Source organism: Tribolium madens, unplaced genomic scaffold (genome assembly GCF_015345945.1).
Source record: "Tribolium madens isolate multiple individuals breed KSU strain unplaced genomic scaffold, Tmad_KSU_1.1 Scaffold_7;HRSCAF=85;Tcas5.2_LG10, whole genome shotgun sequence".
NCBI lineage: Eukaryota > Metazoa > Arthropoda > Insecta > Coleoptera > Tenebrionidae > Tribolium > Tribolium madens.
In genome coordinates, this window is record NW_025401050.1 from 6,761,355 (window position 1) to 6,779,927 (window position 18,573).

An 18,573-nucleotide genomic window follows, 5' to 3' on the forward strand; every position below is an offset into this window, starting at 1 on the left:
ACATTTTTTATATTACTTTAATTTATATTAAATATTATTTTTTGGGAGCAAATAATAAAAAAACCGCTTGCTTCCATACTTAATAACTGAAATTAATTACACACTAATGTTGCTAAATTATACAGGGTGTTCCATTTTTATTGTTACAAATTTAACCAGATGATAGAATTTTCAATTTTAAGATAAAAGTTTCCTATAAACATATATCGAAAAATTTTATATAAGGGAGCCACGTCCCTTGAAAGGGGTGCATCTTTTAAGGGATTTTTTCCAATATTTCAGAAACCATCGTGGATAAAATTACAAAATTTGGTACAACTGATAACCTTTATAAACCTAAATGAATTCAAAGATAAAATGTCAAATTTTTACTCAGGGGCGTCCTAAACTGGGGGGTTTAGAGTAAAAAGTACCTTAACTATTTTGGCGGTTGGTTTTTGCAACTTTCAGCCACAAGATTCTAAATTTCATAGTTTTTCACAAAAAGAGGTCTCTTTTGTTTTTTAGATAAAACTTACCGTTTTTGAGTAAAATCAGTTTATCTTACAGACCATAAAGAGGATAAAAATTAAAAATTAAATTTGTTTCACCGTTTAAGAAATCTCTGATTAAAAATTTCAACAACTGATCTTTAAATTCGTTCAGGTGTATTGTCTATTGTAATTTTATCTATTCTGCAATAGTGGGAAAACCCCATTAAAAACGCAACATTTTTTAATACAATATTCTATCACCTGTTTAAGTTTGTAAACGAAACACCCTGTATATTCATTGGTGTCTTATTGCCTTACAAATAACTATTATGACATTTAACAAACAGTTTTGTTGAGTAATGCAGTATAATGTGATTACGATTATTATGAAATTATTTTTTGGTGTAACTGTGGAAAGCTATCAATTTTGAAAGTTTTGAGTATTTTGATATATTAAGTGTCCGCAAAGGTATTAGCTGAGACATCCTGTATGAAAAAAATGTGTGGTTTTAATGTTCTCGTAATGTTTTATTTGTCTTGTGGGCGTTTTTCTTTGATTTAATCACTTGAGCCGGCATTAATCAATCGTCTTTGCCTTTTGAAACACCTTTCCATTGCTCGTTGAGCAAAAACTCTCTCTGTTTTGCCGGCAGGATCTTCTTCGCGAATGATTAATTCGCATCGGAATAATAAATTGTTTAGAGAGTGTCGAAACAGCTCTCGCGTTCTCCCGAATTTCTCGGCACGGTGTCTGGCTCTGATCCCGATGCCGATTCGAGCGATGCAACCGTTGGGGCAATAAGTTATAGCACCGGTATAATCTAATAAATTTTCCTATAAATCACTTGAAAGTGAAATATCCAAGAGATTTAGAGTAACACTCATAACCCCAAAACAAATTTACAACACAATGTACAGACGATAAATTTGTCCAACTGACGAGGAGTTTGCTAGCAGACATTTTAATTACAGTCGCCCCCTCCGGCGAGGCTGTTCCTGCAACTTACACCTGGTTCCTGCAGAGAAGAACGACGCCGCGCTCGTTTGTCACTACTTTATTCCCACTAACCTCACAAACTTGAATTAAAACAACGCAAGCGTAATTACTTCATTTTACTAAATTAGAAATGGGTTTGTGACGATGAACGGCAAAGACGTGACTGCTACCACCATAACACACCCAACAACAAATTTAGATTATCATAATTGCGTTAACACTAGATGTAAATTAACAAACAGGACCTCAAAGGCTTACCGGACACAAGACTGGAAACTGGACGACTTACCTGAAACAAAAACATTTTATTATAATTTATTGTAACACAGCTATTAAAAAAATATGCTTCTCAGTTCTCCTCTTTTTGCAAGTATGATAAACTAGAGAGAATAATTGTCAAGCCACCCACGTTTCATAAAATTTACCAACTTAATGTAGCGACTTGAAAAAAAATTGTTGGTAATTACAAAAAAAAAATTTGGTGTGTACTTACTTATAGCAGCGGCAAATTTGAATTATAACAAAAGTGCCTCAATGTTTTTCTTTTCTAATCAACCTAAAAATCATCAAGTACTCGTACTACCAATTTTTAAAATTTTTATTTAAAAAAAAATTGCCCAAAATATTGGGTTTAGATCAGGGAAACAAAAAGAAACTCCAATTATTCAACATTTGGTTTCTGGAACTGAGCCATTGGCAGGTATATTTATGCCAATATGCCCATCTCTAATCATTTTTATTGTCTAGAAACGGCATCAAATTTGTTTTATCTGTATAATACATCAGTATTAAAACTCTTTCTCTAGTAAAGTTAGCAATTCCAAAATTGCGTAAAAAAATAGTATAGTATAGTACATAAATCTTGGTCCAATCAGGAAAAAATACTTAATAGTTATTTATTAAACAAGACGATAAAGAATTTATTTATCTAAGAGTGAAAAGGTTAAGTTTACGAGTGACGAAGTTATAAGTGCACTTTTTTCACGAGTAGATAAATAATCTTTATTTTGTACTCAATGTTAAGTACTGCTTTTATCAACTAATTTCTGTAGATGAAGCAGTCTTTTATCGTTTAGTAAAATAAAGCAATTTTTATATACTGTTTATATTCAAGAAATTCTGGTAAAATAAAACGAAATATTATACACGACGATAAAGACTGTTTATCTAATCGTGGAAAAAATACATTAGTGACTTTGTCACTCGTAAACTTAACCTTTTCACTTGTAGATAACAATTTCTTTATCGTCTTGTATAATAAATAACTATTATCATCGTGTATAAAATTTTTTATTTTGTACTCACCAACCAGAATTGTTTGGTCATTTTGATAGTTTGTAGTCTTGGAGTTGAAAATTGACCTAGTAATAGAAGAGTACAGAAATACTGTAACCGAGAAAAAAACTCACACAATTGTTATTATTAAGAATGCTATTAACCTCCAAAATATTGGTACACGGTTTGAGGGTCACTGGAATTATTTCCTTGTCCAGATAATATTGTATCTTCTGCTTAATCTCTTCCAGCAAAATGGTTTCCAACAGGCTTGATTCGTTTTTCTTAATTTTTTTCCAAATTTATGAATATGTATGACAAATATTAAAATAATAAATTGGTTGTCGTGATTATGATTTACGGTGGAACACAAGGTAATGATACTAATGGTCATTGTTGCAACCGAAGCAGCAGTTCTCAAGCAAATAGTATAAAATGAATTATAACGCATATAACACGAATTTTTGTTTTAGATAGCGGATTAGTTTTCTTCTACCGTTAACATCATCTCATTTAAATTTCAACCCCAAGACCGTAAACACCCTGTATAATTAGTCGATAAAAATTACTTTATTTTGTACTCAATGTTAAAGAGTGCTTTTATCAACGATTTTTAGTAGATAAGGTAGTCTTTTATCGTCTAGTGAAATAAAGTAATTTTTATCTACTGTTTATATTTTATCAACTAATTTCAGTAGAAAAAGTAGTCTTTTATCGTCTAGGGAAATAAAGTAATTTTTATTTACTGTTTAGATTCAAGAAATTCAGGTAAGTGAGTACAAAATAAAACGAAATATTATACACGACGATAAAGATTGTTTATCGTCTTGTGTAATAAATTATTTCACGACACGATAAAACACTACTTTATCTACTGAAATTAGTTTAGCACTCTTTAACATTGAGCACAAAATTTAAAAAAAATCAAGTTTAAATTCAAGTTTGAATTAAGTGTTACTTTAAATTTTGGATTATAATTTTTCAATTACATTTCACATTCACTTCATAAAAAACGAATAATTTTGCGGTAGGGCAGTCTAAGACCTTTCTAAATTGCGAGAGATCACGATTTAGCAAATTTTTAGTGTTGTTTGCTCTAATAGTAGATTACATACCGAGGTGGAAGATACTTCACACTACAGACGCGAATTACAATGAAACAACAACCATTAAGATTTGTCTACTATTTTATCCACAATCATCCTCTTGAAACAACAAAAAACCAATAAAAAATTTATCAAATTTTGAAAACATTTCAGGTAGTAAAGTGATCAATTTTCTGGTTGGGAAAACCAATTCCTAACCTGAAGCTAATATTTCATATCAATTGTTAGATGATGATGAAATGTCATACTTTCCAACTTTCTCATGCAGAGTAAATTGATTATTACTTTATGATTATAAACAAAATTGTTTTTTTATTGTTGTTTTTTTTAATAACTTGCCACAATTACATAAATTTGAAAAAATCTGTTTTTTTTTGTAAATTCTTATTTTTGTTGTATGTACGAAACCTAAGTTTTACGTTTTTTAAGCTAAGAAATTTCTTCAAGTTTTTTTAGTTTAGTGTCAAATAAGTTTAATGTAATTATCTATTTTTTTTTCACTTGAAGAGAAAGTAAGTTTTTCACTCTAATTTTATCTTCAAAATTACAATAAATATGTAAGTAATTTCTCAAGGAGGTCAAAATTTTACTTCTTTCATAGAGACGCAAAAAACATTTTGCTAGTTTAATAGCCAAACTAACGTAGCGACAAGTCTTAGGCAATAACTTCCACCTGTGGGGAAAAAAGACACACTTTCCTTCCTTGCAATACAATAACTATTTTCTACGACCCTAACAGAAAGTAAGTTTTTCCACCCTAATTTCAGAAAGTAAGTGGTTAAATACTCTATAGAGTGGTAAAAATTTTACCTTCTAGGAAAGAAAATATTTCACCTCTGTTTATTTCTTTCACAAAAACAGAAAAACATGTTGCTAGATTGCTAGTTTTATTTTTTTTTGTTAAACCGTAGAAAAAATTATGTATTCACTGAACGAAAGTGTCTTTTTCCCTTGGTGGTTACTGTCTACAGCAGTGGGAGCAAAAGATACACTTTCTTTCCTTGTAATACAAATAACTATTTTCCTATCTAGTGCACAAAAAATTTAATTATTTTTATTTGACTACAAAACAGATTATTATTCTGTAGTTAAAAAAACATGTTTTTGGTTTCGGGTAATTAGTATTTGAGCTTTTTTCTGTATCTTCACCTAATAGCTAATAATTCGTTGCTAATCGCAAATAAGATTTGAAAAGGTCTAAGTAAAGTTCATAGCGAATTTAAAGTTCTTATTGGTTTTGGAACTGTAATCCCGGCTTAATTCCTTTCGAATGCACGGCTTAGGAAACCCAGCAAGTTATAACGTTAATTAAAGTCCAGATTGATAATGTGTAAAAAATATGTGGTTTTAATAATAATTTTTCGTGTGATGGTTTATTAAGTCGGTGAGAGGAGAAATGTCGGAGTTGGCGTTCTTGTAATATTTCTGCAAATTTTAACGTTAGGGTAGAATGCGAGGCAGAGGGGCTAACAATAAATCCTTCAAACTCGAATTCAATATGACCTCATCCAAGTTGGTGGATATTAATATCGATATTGCGAAATTATATTAGGTAGGGACTTGAGCTCTAATACATCATCGTTCTTTGACCGACTTGAGGTTCGACATCAGAATCTATCTAATCCTAGATCAAGGGAATGGTTTAATCCTCCGAGCAAGTTTCCCTTCTGGATGGGTTAATTCGGTTTCTGTAATACCGAGCGACCAAGCACGGTCACAATGGCCGTAATCCCTACGGATCTGGCGAAACAAACTAAAAACCGTCATTTTGTCGAACAACTTCGTTCACAAAACTTTCCAAGGGTCAAATCGTGACAAATATAGCTAACATGTTACATTTCCAAATCCACTCTGCCAAATTAACTTACTTTATGGACGAAATCGGCCGGAATAAACATACCGATGAAAAAATAACAAAACACACAAGCAAATTCCATTTTTAAATTAGACTAAATCAAATTCGCGTTACACGTAATACCCGCAGATTGAATTTTTATTGCGAAAAAATTCAAATTTCAATCGATGCAAACTCTGTCATCATTTATATTCACTCATCTAACATTAGGTGTAATCCAGTTTTCGAACGGGTTAATGTAATGAAAATTCAATTTGTAATTAAATTTGCATTACCATGTGAATTGCTCAAATCGGTCATGAAATTTTAGGTGTCAGCATCAAAATAATGATCCAAAAGCCGAAACAGAAGAAAAAACGATGCGTCAACAGTGTACTACCGATGTTTTTCAGAGGGATTACTGAAAAACCGATGTTAGTGGGACGAGAAAAATATTTGCAAGAGAAAATGACAAAATCGAATTTAACCTACATTGTTTGTAGGTTAATTGAGGATCAGGACTAAAAATAATTTGCATTTTTTGCATGCGTCATAATGCATATTCTATGTTTTTACGGTACTCCCAAATAGCTAAGCTTAAAATTTGTAAGTTGAAAAAACAGGGAAGCTTGTCAGTACAAAACAAATTTTTCGGAACGGTAATTTTATCAATTTCAGAAAAACAAAAAGAAATATTAGCCACTATTAAAGTATCAGTTTACTACACACATTTAAATACACATTTCTCCTTGCTAAAGAAACACCAACCTAAGAGATAAAGTTTTTACTTTATTTACTAGTGACTAAAGTACATAAATCTAATTAAATAAGTACATTTTAAATTAAGTTTTGGAAAAGTATAATTAATCCAAACTCATGTCATGATAAATATAGTTATTTATTCGACGAGTTTGAGTATAAATCGGACGGATTATTTGTAACGAGTGGTTTATCATCCACGAGGTGGAATAAAGCGTCCGATTTACACTCAAACGAGTTGAATACAACATTTTATTCTTCGAGTTAGACTCAGTAAGGCTTAAACTTGCTTTAAATTTGTTAAAAATAATCTGACGTCAAAACTTTCTTACACGGGAGAAAAACCGTAAATTTTGAAAGTGTCGAAGAATAAAAAAAATAATTGTTTATTTTATAAAATATTATTTTTATTTTTGACAAACTTTCATAATATAATATGCTTTTCAAAGCCTAAAAAATTGTGTTTATTAGAAATAGACGTTAAATTAAACTTATGACATCTGAAGAGAATTTTTTGTTCAAATTTTTTTGCTTAAAAAATTATTAAAAAATAATTATTATTACAGAAGTGTATTTATTCTACTTGTTAAGAATACTATGCAAAGTATTTTGCGTCAAATATGTGGTGGTAAGTCTTTTATCAAATTAAAAAATATACAAATACAGGGTGTTTTCTTAATATAGCGATAAATTGTAATCACATATTCTACATCAAAAAGTAACACTAATTTTTCAAAGAAACGTTAGTCTTACAAACCTTTGTCACTAATATACAAAGTGATAAAGTTTCATAATACAAATTAAAATCTATTAGTTCCTTCTAAATCACTTAAAATATTTTCATAAAGTTTTACTGCATTTGTGAGTCATTTATTTTTTGGCAATTACCTTATATTTACTTTTACTAGTAAAGTAAACACCCAGTATATTTTATTGTAAATAACGTTGGAAATTAAGTTTTAATTAAAAAAATCCTTTCTTTGCTTCATAGATTTTGATATAGTTATTAATTTTATAACAAACGTCTGATTTAATTCAAGAAAAACTCAATAAATTATTTAAGTTAATTCACATTGGAATTATTATAAATACATTTTTTTAGTCATAAACTGCGCAAGAATTGTAGGCCTTAAGATGATAAATTAATTAAACATCTAGTAAGTATAGCATATTTTTTCTAAGTGTTATTTTTTTTAATTTTTTTGTGATAAAACGGTTTTAAAACGCAGTTTGTGTATTAATTTTTGTATTTTAGAAGAAATATGTATTTCTGTATGTACAGAGTGCGCCAGAACTCGCGCCCCAGAGACAAATGCCATGATACCAAAAACATGATAAAAATGTTAAAAAAATTTTATCTAAAAAAAATTCGAAGATATAAGAGTTTAAATTTTGCACTTTGACTCTATTTATTTCTGTTGAAAAAATCATTTTCCAAATTTTGTTGTTACACATTATTAGAAAAGGAAACAAGGAAGCTGTATCCTAAATTGTAACTCTGTTTAATGTTATTTGTAGATTCTATTGGCTAAATTTTTGTACCATTATCAGTATCATTAAATAGACATAAAAAATGTCAAAAGTCAAAAAATGAATGTCAAAATTTTTTGAGAGATGGAATTTCTTAAACATTTTTTGTTTTTTGTTCCTGGTCTCTTATCTTACTTGAAATTTTTCTCTGGGACGCGAGTTCTGACACACCATGTATATTAAACAAATTACTATAACTTGTAGACTTAATTGCACCAAAAATGTTCTTTCAAAAATAAAAAATTGACATACAATTGAAATTACAATTATAGAAAATGATATATAAAAAATATATCAAAAATCCTGCAAAAATATTACTTGGTATATATTATAGTTTTCTTAAAGCAAACAGTTTGTTTGTTCAGTTGGTAAGCCTGTTGTAGTCTGGTTGAAACCACTTTTTGGTTTCCTTTATAATCCCTATATAATTTATAGAAAAGTCTCCGGTTTCGTAACACATTATTTGATTGTGTTGGGTCTACTTTGTTCGCACTGTCTAATCCAACAAAAACTTTTCATTCACACAAATCCAATATTGTTACCGCCTTCATATCTCAATTATCTTCTCAGAATAGCTTATTATTTTAATAACCTCCGATCAGGTGTATGCACCTCGACTTCCCCTGCCCTTTCCGTTCTTTTCCCAACCCGGCAAGTGTTAAATTTTAATTCTCGCCGACCATTTACACCGAAATTGGTTTCCGTAATTTGAACAGATAAATGTTAATGTCTACCACGCCATTACAATAGCACACTATGCCCGGGAAATGGGTTAGCGAGAGCGCAGAAATTTGATTTAGCGGCTCTCTCGCCCATATTCTCTGTGATATTGGAGAAGAGCGGCAACGGGGGCGGCGTAAGGGACGACACGCCTGAATTTTAATTAGTACTTAATTCGGCCTAAGATCGAACTCGTCGAAGAAACTAAATTGCCGGAGGTGGTCGAGATTTACGACGCTCAAGACCACACACATGTTTAGGGGAGACTCCAGTTGGGACAACAAGTTGGGAAAGTTGGGCTCGATTCATCACGACGACTACTACCGCAGATAATTTATTATAATTTCGGTCTAATCGCGCCATACGCGACCCGGAAACCTCAAGGGGGCGGTCGAAAGCGAAAGGAAGTGCTCACCGATAATGGGCAATACAAGTTACGGGAACGATAACGATAACGACAACCACACACTTAGAAAGAAGCCGGAAGTTACTGACTTACACAAAGTGGCCAAATTAATCTAGAAAACATCAGTTTTTACTCAAACAACACAAAAATACGCAATAAGACACACAGAAATAGCCCAAAACGATATAGCTTTTCAAGGTTAGCTACAAGCGAAACCAGTTTTTACAAAATAGAAATGTCAAGAGGTTTTAACCTTGGTATCACTAGCAAAAAAGAGTGGGCAGTTTGGTTTTTGATTTATTTTAAATAAAAATGTTGGGTACCACATTAGTCCAATATCAATAGTAAATTTTGACTAAAGCAGTAAATTTGGGTACATGAACACAAAACAGAGTTTTGTCTGTCAACAGTCCTTAAAGAATGTAAACACAAAATTTACTTATAAATCAAATTTTTTTAAACAAGCAAAAAATTGGCGAGAGTACAAGATAATCAAAAATAAAAAAAAAACATTAATTTGTCTATCACCAAAAAAACTGGTTAAAAAACCACCTGTTGTATAAATTGCTAAACATAAAAACGACATAAAAACTAATAATTGTGAGTACATAATAACTTAATAAGAGTAGAAGTTATTTGGGATTAAATTACAGGCTAAAAAATTATTAAAATTTGAGCCAGAAGTATAAAGAAATATCCTAAAAAACTCATTAATCGAGACAATTCTTTACTTTTTTATATACGTTTTTTAATTTTTAATTTAGTAAAATAAATACGTATATTTTAAATAAATTATGAGCAGTTTTAAGGATTCTATACTGACGTTTATAATCTTTTTTAAAGGCTAATTTAAATTTTCCTAAAATAAATAAAATGAATTAGCTTTCGAATGGTAAAAACTTAATGAAAAATGTGGTAAACAAAGTAAAGTTTACTGTTTATACATAAATGTAGATTCTAATTTAAAACAGTTTGCATTTTAAAATGTACAAAATTGGTGGATGCGCCGGGTAAAATTACAATTTCTTAAAAATTGCTGTCAAATAAATATTAAAACCTTGTTTACAATTCTTAATATTATCGAGACAAAATTTACAAGATTTCCGTTTAAATGCATAACATTAAAAGTTATACATCAGTTCCTGAATAAGAAAAAACCCGCCTCGCTTCATATTTTAGCGAATTTAAATTTTTAAGATACTTTAAAAGACTGCTTCCAATAACAAGGAACAAGATGAGTCATTTCGCGTTTGCTTTTCCTCTCTTTTTGAGAGCGACCCAAGGGAATAAGCCGCCTTGTCTGCCAAGCAGTTGAGGTTTTTTAGATTTTTATCATGCATTTGTCATTTTAACCTTCACTAATTAAACATTTAACAGACAATTTAGTTTCATTAAACATTTATCATAATTGTTAACTTTTTGTCGAAAAAGTGTTATAATTTCATGTTTTTTTTCTTCAATTAGAGGGTAAAATGGTAACAGAAACTGGTAATTTTCTGTTTCCATTGAGGTAAGAATGTTTGTACCTGAGTTTGCCAAGCACATAGAAGCCCCGGAACGACGATGTTGAGAAATACAACGCGAAGAGGCGCTCCGGAATCGCTCCGGAAAACGCAATGGACACGCGTGGAGCAGCTGAAGGACTAGCAACAGGCTGTATCGTGTCCGACGTCCTCGCAGGGAGGAGTCGTGCTCGAATGACGTCACACGCGTCGGAGGCGGTGCACATCGGCGCATTCGGAACGCTTGGTGGCGTTGTTATGGCGACGACGCCCGCCCGCGCTTAGACGCCGTGCGTGGACGGCGTCGTCAGTGGTAACCTGGGAAAGAACGTCCCGACGCGATGGCCTTGGAACGCACAGGTGGGAAAAAGAACAGAGCTGGGATAGAAAATGAGGCCAAATCAACAACAAACCGACCGGCAGAAGTTGTTGCGGGGAGTTTAAGGTCAGAGAGGATAGCTCATTGACGGGTTGCAAAAAAAAAATTGGGAAAATGTAAATGAAAACGGCAGGAAAATGATGTGCTTAAGAGAAACACTAGCTGGGTTTAACTTGGAAAATAATGAAATGTAAAAAATATAGCCAAAATTAAATACTATAGTATATTTATCCGCAAACGTCACAAAAATGACCACTTTTATGACTACAGTGCACAAGTAAAACTCTCAGAGGCATAGAGTAAAAATTCCATTTTTGCACCCAAGCGTTTTAAATTTTACTCTGACATTTACGAATTTTAGAAAAGTGCATTATAGATCATTACTATCAGCATTTGACATTTTGACTACTAACTGCACTAGTTAAATGTGTGATGTTTGTTTATACACTTGTTAAGTGTTGCTCTTTACTGTCGATCTAAATATGTTTGCGGATAAAATAGTTTATGTTATAGGGAGTATTATGTAGGTCAGCTGAATCAGAAGCTATCACCTTTACTCCTAATTACATAATATACTATTACAGTAAGGCGACCAATAATGTTATTGGCTTATACTTATATTAAACTGTATCCTGTATTTAAATAAATCGCACAAAATTTGAGTTTTTCAATTTCAAATGTTTTTAAAAATGAGTTTTATTAAAATCAAAAATATCTCAGAAATAAATAAAGTTCTAAACAGAATTTACATTCTGTTGAAACACAAAAGAGAAACTTTTGGTAAAAATTCTAAAAATTTTTTACATTCGATATTTCTGAAACCGTTACTTTGCAGAACCATATTTATTAAGATTTTTGTGTTTATTTTGCTTCATACGATTATCTTCTTAAATATTTTACAATCTTTTATTCTTTGACACTGTCAAAATTTACGGTTTTTCTCCTGTGTAAGAAAGTTTTGACAACTGTTTGGCATTTCTCAATACGAAAGGTCAGATTATTTTTAACAGATTTAAAGCAATTTTAAGCCTTGTTAAGTCTAATTCCAAAAATAAAATGTTGTATTCAACTCGACTTATTTATTTCACCTCGTGGATGATTAACACTCGTGGTTTAAAAATACACTTATGAACTAAAGTGTCCGATTTACACTCAATCTCGTTGAATAAATAATTATTTTTAACACTGTGTATGTATTTATTGTATAACTAATTTTTTATAATTTGTTAGCTACTTGTTATTTATACTAAATAATAAAATATATGAACATACAAAAACATTATCGTAATACGTGTACCATTACTGCGTCATTTTGAGAAACAAGAACAAGTCTTAAAAGTAATAAGTAAAACGTGAAAAAAGCCTAGTACAAGTGTTAACCTTCAGATTTCCAAAACCATGTAAAAAAATTAGACTTAAAAGTAAAATCTGCGTTTTAATCTAAATTTTCCATCAGCAAATAAGCGGTGGTTTGACCTTTTTGAATCACCATATACAGGGTGCGCCAGAACTCGAGCCCCAGAGAAAAATGCCAAAGGTAAGATACCAGGAACATGAAAAAAATGTTAAAAAAATTTTATCTATTGAAGTTATGAGGGATTAAATTTTGCACTTTGACTCTATTTATTTCTGTTGAAAAAATAATTTTTCAAGTTTTTTTTACTATACGCTATTAAAAGAGGAAACAAGGAAGCTGTATCCTAAATTGTAGCTCTGTTCAATGTTATTTGTATGGTTTATTGGCAAAATGTTTGTACCTTTACTAAATAATTGTAAAAGAACATAGACAAGATCATCAGTATCATTAAATAGACATGAAAAATGTCAAATGTCAAAAAATGAATGTTAAAATGTTTTGACAGAGAATTTTCTTTGACTTGAGAATTTTCTCTGGGGCGCGAGTTCTGGCGCAGCCTGTATAAAAAGTTTCAGGTTGTCCAAAAAAAATGTTCAAAGATTTCCACGAGTGATTCTTCAAGTCAATGTATAAAAAAGCTTATATAAAAATTCTTTCTAAGAGATCGAAAACTTTCTGAAAATGGCGAGTAAAAGCCCATTTATTCAATTCTCTCACTTAAATTGACATAAATTTACAAAATTTTGCATCCTGGGTAATTAAAAAAAAATTGACTCTGAATCTACTGTGTGTACCTTTAATTAATTATTTTTTTTTGTAATGTTTGAATAATTTTTTGTAAAAACTCTTTTTTTTTAACCTTCATTCTGAATAGCAGCTCAAACAATGATTTTTTTCTAATTATCTAGCTTTTTCAGGAAGTATTTCTGGACGTGGTTGAAAGCAACTTTTTTTATATGTATTGACGTTTTTTTCTTGTAAAAAATAAAGTTCGTATTATTCCAAATTGTTAACAACTATTCTAGAGTATTTTCTGAAGTTCATTCATCATTATTCACAATAATTTGGAACAGCCCATATAAAAAGATAACAAAACCTCGCGCTAATTCTAGAGCTTTTGTAGTGACAAAAACAGATAAATCTTTCAGAAATAATCAAATTTTGAATTGCTGAAAAACGTTTATTTAAGCTAATTGGCATCTTAGAAGTTCCAACATTTCTCTGCAAACTTTGGTCAACATCTGTAGTGGTATGTATGCAGTTAACAATCGGCCAATATTTGTCTAATTGCACTTTAGTTAGTTTGAATAGAACTTTCAAATTATCCAATGATCTAAGCAAACTTTTAAAGCGCAAAGTCTGTTTTTTAGTTTAATAACAATAGGTTTTAAAAAATATATATTTAATTATCAGAATTAAAATTTGTTACTGAAAATACATTAAAAAATGTAGTTATTGAAGCGTTATGTCAGGTCAAAAATTTTTTTGTTACTTAGAGATAAGTTATAGTTGAAAAAAGCACAAAAACCGCTTTTTCTCTTTTTCTTTATTTTTTTACAAACGTTTCATCGCTCTACCTACTCATCTCTTCCTACATACTCCAACGCTAGTGGCCGATGTCACTTGTTTTGTAAAATTAAATCCGAGTTTCCTTGTTAGCTTCTAATTAGAGAAAGATTCGTTATAAACGGTTGTCATGGTATCGTCGACAGAAGTTTTCCACATGACTGCCATTTTCAGCTTATTGGAACCATCAATAGGGAATGCTCAAGTCGCAGTAACGAGCCAGTTATCCTAGAGTTCGTTTCCACGGTGACCGTTCCCGAGATGTCTCTCAGGTGTTCCCAACCTACTGTATTATGAAAATGTGTTGACAATTAAGTTTGCATTTATCTCGAGAAGGCTTGGGACACTCACACAAACACTTCTTTGTTTAATTGGATCAAGACACTTGACACAAAATCAACACGGCTGTGATTCGAGGTTAACGATTTTTTTAAGTAAAGTTTGAAGTAATTGCTTAGATAGGTTTGCAAATTTAATTAAGAGCAACTTCAGACTACTTCATAGCAAAATTTTGAACATGATGCACTTCGACGGCAAATATGAAGGAGAATTGGAAACAACTCGATCAAACTGCAATAAAGTTAATTTTGAACTCTTCACCACTCAGGAAATTTAATATCAACACAAATAAAATCATACCAAATAAAAAATATTATAGGAGAAAACATAACATAGAACAAAAAGTAAACCTATATGCATTTAAGAGTTTCAAATTATTTAATTTCCAAATGATGACATATGAAACAAAGTAAGATCTGTTCAAATTGCAGTAAACAATCAAGATTAATAGTTATTTATTCGACGAGTTTGAGTGTAAATCGGACGGATTATTTCACCGAGTGGGTTATTAAACCACGAGTTAAAGAGTGGTTTATCATCCACGAGGTGGAATAAAGCGTCCGATTTACACTCAAACGAGTTCAATACAACATTTTATTCTTCGAACTAGATTCAATAAGGCATAAACTTGTTTTAAATCTGTTAAAAATAATCTGACGTTTCGTGTTAAGAAATGCCAAACAGTTGTCAAAACTTCCTTACACGGGAGAAAAGCCGTAAATTTTGACAGTGTCGAAGAATAAATGCTCAAAAAACACACATAAAAATTTGAAATTAAAGATTTAGTAAATTTGACCTGTTTGTGTAAAACGCTTATTACAAATAAATTTTAATATGATATAAAAAATAAAAATTAAAATAAAATAATGACGGGATGAATTAAGTTCATTTAACTAATTTATTTTTTATTTCAATTAATTAAATATTAATATGTTTTTAATAGTATATTAAATCACAAGGTGGAGAAGAGATTTTTTTATAACTGAGCTGTTTAATACCCGAGATGCTTAGTATTGAGGGAAATAATATATAAATGCGAAGCTATAAAAATTTCCTCTACCGTGTTTTATAATAATTTTGTGACTCCTAGCACATATATTACTCAGAGATACAACGGTAAGTATAACATTACTTAATAATGGGCATGTTATTGCCTCAGGCGTAATAAGTCGTAATTCCCAACTATTAATTTTCTTAATATATTACCTACAATAATTCATTACTTACCTGAGTTATATTTTTTAACATCATAATATTAATTATTTGTTAGAAAAACATAGAAACTGTTTTAAAAAAATGTTAGAATTTACTTTTTTAGCGGTAGTATTTCAACATGAAATAAGCCTCTTTGCTGTTTTGACAAAGACAGAAGAATAGAAGTGAGGTTATTCTGATGTTTTTTTAAAAAAAAGTTTTTTTATTTAATTTTGCATTAATTTAGTCTCAAAACACTTCCGTTAGTATTTATATAATAATATTCTATATATATTTGTATCAATGTAATACTCTCGAATATCTCCCACCTCTAATCCATTATTGCTCTTGGTCGATAATAAAAATAATTATTGACCACTAGGAGAGAAACACAACTTTACAACTTTTTGCCAAACTAAATAATGTTACATACCTACATTTTACAAGTATTGGTCAAAAAAAAATTAAAAGAAAAAGCAGTAAATATGAGACAATTCTCATATTTTCCGTTCCTATGTTTTTCAAAGTTGACAACATAATTTAAAAACCAAAGACTACTTTGATTAACATTTTAATTGAACGCATGCATATTTCGACTTTACTCTGATTTTTATTGCACCACAATAAAAGCTCTTTTATATTTATTAAAAGTAATAAAACAATAGTATCTGACACAATCAGTGACTTAATAAATTTACTTCAACTTGTATACTGCAAAAACTAATTTATATTTTATTTTTAATCAATAATAACACTAGCCAACAAGCATTTTGTGACTGAGAAGAAAACAGTTATTTTTTGTTCAATTCTATGTGCTAAACTCAAAAATGATAAAGAAAATTCCATATCACGTTAGATTTTAAAGTTAGGCATTTTAAGATTTAAAATTTTTTTCCCCCACATTTGGGTGCCGTTAGTGACGAGCAAGGGAAAAGGTTCCACCAGGATATAATGACGATGAAAAAGAGGTACCAAGGGAGATGGGATCCAGCTATGATGGGAGATTACTGCTGGTTCCTGATAAGGGAAGTTAAAACACCCTACAAAAGAAAGTTATCTACAACAGATTTATGTTAGAATCTTATACATCTTTCAACATTGTTCTTGTTTAGTGAATAAATTAATTTCTTTCGTCGTCTATTTAATTAATTTCTATTTGAAATGAACACTTTTTACGATAAAATTTGAGAAAACTATTTTCCTGTAACTTAAGATCTGCACGTGAAATAGAATTTTTCTTATCAAATTCGTAATTAGGTATGTTAATGTACCCTGATACACATGTCAATAGATCAATCACATTAAAAAAAAATGTTGGGTAGTGTAATCTATTCGAGAAAATATTCACTTTTGTTGATATTTAAATATTATTATTACAAGTAACATAAATAACTAGTAGTTTTAATTAGTAAAACACCAATAAAACTGATTCTGAGCTCAAAGAATAAAAAAAAAACACTCATTACATTTTTTTAAGTCAGTGTTTTTTTGATGTAAAAATTGCATTTGAATAATCTCGTAATTGTAATTGTATAATAATACAATTGTAATTGTATCAACGTGTTTTAGGATAATAAAACAAGCAGTTTTACATATTTGCTTTCCTTTTGCATTTTAAATTTATTAATTTCTTGTCGATATATTTTACATTACGATAATGTTGTTTTACAATTTTTCCGGTTTGTAAACGAGTATAAAACATAGCTTTACAAACAAACAGCGTTATTTGAAGAAAATATTAATGTTATTATTGTCCTAGAGCTTTATATTTAATGTTTGTGTTATAAAAACTGTTTTCAAAAATCCACTTCCAATAAACTAAGTAAAAAGTACCAATATTTTATATTTGATATCTACCACTTTTAAATATTTCATGTGTATGAAATAAACTTGATCATTTGCTTTAGTAACCTTTATCGCTGTCTATTCATCATATATGAAAGCTTGGTCGATAGCTTACAGATTTAATCCCTCTTTGAGCTTCAACGATCATTTAGATATCATCGGTAATTGTCTTTATGCTAATGAAACATGAATTTATGACATTTGCATCGATCTTGAAACAAATTCAAGCAAAATCTGATTTTTTCCTTTAGTCGATTTAAAATGTTAATGTCTGCCTAAACATTTATCTCGTACGACGTAAATTGACATTTTCTTGTTAAAGCGAGTAAAGTGACTATAATTATGATAATATTTGCTTTCCAACTTGCACGTCAGAGCTTCTGAAACTTAATTTACAGCCTGACACAAAAATGGACGAAATTTATTTAGCTTCAAAAATCGGAAATAGTTGAGAATTAATTCAACAAGCTTAGCGTTTTATACATGATTTTAATAAGGATTTGTAAACTCCAATTGGTATTTACCCAATTCCATATTCAGCAAATCAATGTCTATAAATCAAAGCTCCCACTTTGTTTACGCTCCGCGTATTTATTCAATAATTTCGAGATTATTCCCATCACTTTAATTAATATTCATGATAAGAGGATTACACGATTAAGACACGATTCTTCTCTCATCACTTCATCGCTTATCAATTTATGCGAAATATACAAAGTTGCAGCAGCAAAAGATACGAGCCTGAGTAAAACTACACGCTTAACTCGGATACGATTGAAATATATGTAAGTTGATAACACAGATTTAGTTTAAAGCCACCTGAATTAAATCCACCGACTACGTAAGATGATTACGAAAGTTTGCTCGTTCGTCACTATCGAGAGGGGACCTTCTGTATCCAGAGAGTCTTTATGGCTTTGTTTACTTCTGCCCGTATGCAAGTTTGTGCGACACACGAACACAGTCAGCACACTTTTGATATGGACGATGGAAGCTTTTTTTTCACTGAATTAAAACTTAAAGGAAGTTGGAAACGCGCAGCAGTGAGGTGAAAACAGCAGTAAAACGGGAATATACTCAGCTTCGCAACTTTAAGTAAAAGTAAAGAATAAAAAAACAAAACTGATATAAAAGCTCTAAATGAGAGTTGGGTTAAATAAGAAACATGAAAAAACAACTAAATTGCTAAACTAAGACTTTGTTATTAAATTTATTATATAAGGTGAATAAAAAGTATAGAACCAAGCGTTTTTTTTTAATCATTTGGTTTCAGCGCTATAAAAATATGAGC

General features: G+C 30.4%; 1 protein-coding gene across 17 annotated transcripts in view; it reads right to left on the bottom strand.

Moving 5' to 3' along the window:
• Positions 1-18,573, bottom strand: part of LOC123010289 (CUGBP Elav-like family member 4) — a 372,656-nt gene that overhangs the window by 154,872 nt on the left and 199,211 nt on the right. For 2 of the 17 annotated variants that reach the window (XM_044407052.1, XM_044407049.1), the window contains exon 1: positions 10,627-10,711. The exons of 14 other annotated variants lie outside the window; for them this stretch is intronic. The gene's annotated coding sequence lies outside the window, so the exon portion shown is untranslated. Of the gene's footprint in view, positions 1-10,626; positions 10,732-18,573 lie in introns of those variants that run through there. One more of the 17 variants, XM_044407044.1, reaches the window with a different exon arrangement.